Raw genomic sequence first — 1,725 nt, forward strand, 5'->3', positions numbered from 1 at the left:
GTCTGAAAAAGAGAAGGAAGGTTGAAGTGAGGTTTGATTGCTTTTTGCTGTCTTAAAATTGAGCAGATTTAAGATGACATCAAATGCATAACTGAGTCCCCCTCTGATCCTTGGGTAGAGACACTCCATTCCAATGAACTTTAACTCCGTTATAAAGAAAAGTGTTTCTCTCCAGCTGGAAAGGGCGACGATGGGAGAAGGGGGGGGGCAAGTTTCCGCCACCGCCCATCACAAGCCATACCTGGGGGCATTGAAAGAAGGGCAGAGGGGAGAGAAAGAGAATGCAAATTTCTAGCTATCAATCCAGGACCAAAGGAGTGCAAACTCACACTTCCTGGTTCACTCACACATGGTAAATGAGGCAGGCTGTGTGTGCTCAGAGCAATTCTGCCCCCCCCCTTTCCATGATGGCTTAATTTAATTAGCAGGTTCAGCTGGAGAGGTTAAAATTGGGCACCAAGAAAGTAGCAACAGTGTTCAAGATTCCGCAGGGAGATGTCTGCAAACAGCAGTTACAGAGGCAGAGAAGGGTAGGGGTGGGGGAAAGAAGTCAAAAATGCTGACTTTATCGTCATCCTAAAGTCAGCTTCCCCCCCTCCCCTGTTTTCTCTTTTGTGACATTTTGCCTGATGAAGAGATCTGGAAGTCTCAAAAGCTTGCACAGTTTGGGTGACCTTTTGGTTGGCCTAATAAAGGTGTTATAGAATTGGGCAGGCAGGGCAGGGGGTAGCAGTTGTTATGCTCAATGCTGCTACTTTTGCTTTTTGTGTGTCTTATGAGAGTTTCCATAGCCGTCTTTGACTTGCCATTCACCCTTCTCCCCAAACTGTTTAGAGAGCAGAACTAGCTTTAAACAATAGCAAATGAGAGAGAAAGGACCAGGCAGGCGGTGGAGGCTGGTGGCTCCAGCATCAGTGGGGCAGTGCATCTAATCCTGGTTTCGGTCAGAAACCAGCTCAGTTCAGACAACACAATAACCACCAGTGGTTTTAGTACTCAACTGTCAGTTGAATGGTCAACGGTTGGTATTTGTGTCATCTGTCAGGCAAAAAACACCCCATGGTTGACGTTTTCCTCAAAACACCCACTGGAGAAACACAACCGGCTGCAGAGTTGACTAGTCTCACAACCGTTGGTTAGCGTGTTGTCCGAACTGAGCCGGTGGACTATTTTGCAGGGTTGAGTGGACTATCTCAGCTGGCTACAGAGTTCCCGGGCAAGAGTGGCCAAAACCACGCCAGCTGCTCTGCTACAGCCAGCACAACTCGCAGAGGCTGCTGGGACAACACCGGGAGGATTGAGGGTGGGGAAAGGGGCGGGGGCTGTGTCAATCAAATGCTGGGTTGACTATTAGTCCACTCAATGCCAGCCCCAACCACTCCACAGTTGTGTGGGGAGTACCCACAAAATAACCACCTGTGAGTTGACTCCTTCCCCCAACATTGACTAAAGTGTTGTCTGAACGCAGTCAGAACTCTGCTTCTGCCCCACTGACATCAGAGTCACCTCCCTCCACTGCCCATAGAGGTCTTCCACTTGTGCTCTTCATAGCTCCCAGACTCCTAGAAATTTAACAGCTAAAGCTTTTGCGTGGTGTGCAGAGCAGCAGTGGTGGCAGTGCGAGACTTCACCGGTCCACTGCTGCACATCAGGCTGCTGTTAAAGACAGAGGAGCAGGGCCAGCTAAAACATGTGGCAACCCTATAGTCCAGTTTAAACAAAGGT

Source organism: Elgaria multicarinata, chromosome 14 (assembly GCF_023053635.1).
Source record: "Elgaria multicarinata webbii isolate HBS135686 ecotype San Diego chromosome 14, rElgMul1.1.pri, whole genome shotgun sequence".
Lineage (NCBI taxonomy): Eukaryota > Metazoa > Chordata > Lepidosauria > Squamata > Anguidae > Elgaria > Elgaria multicarinata.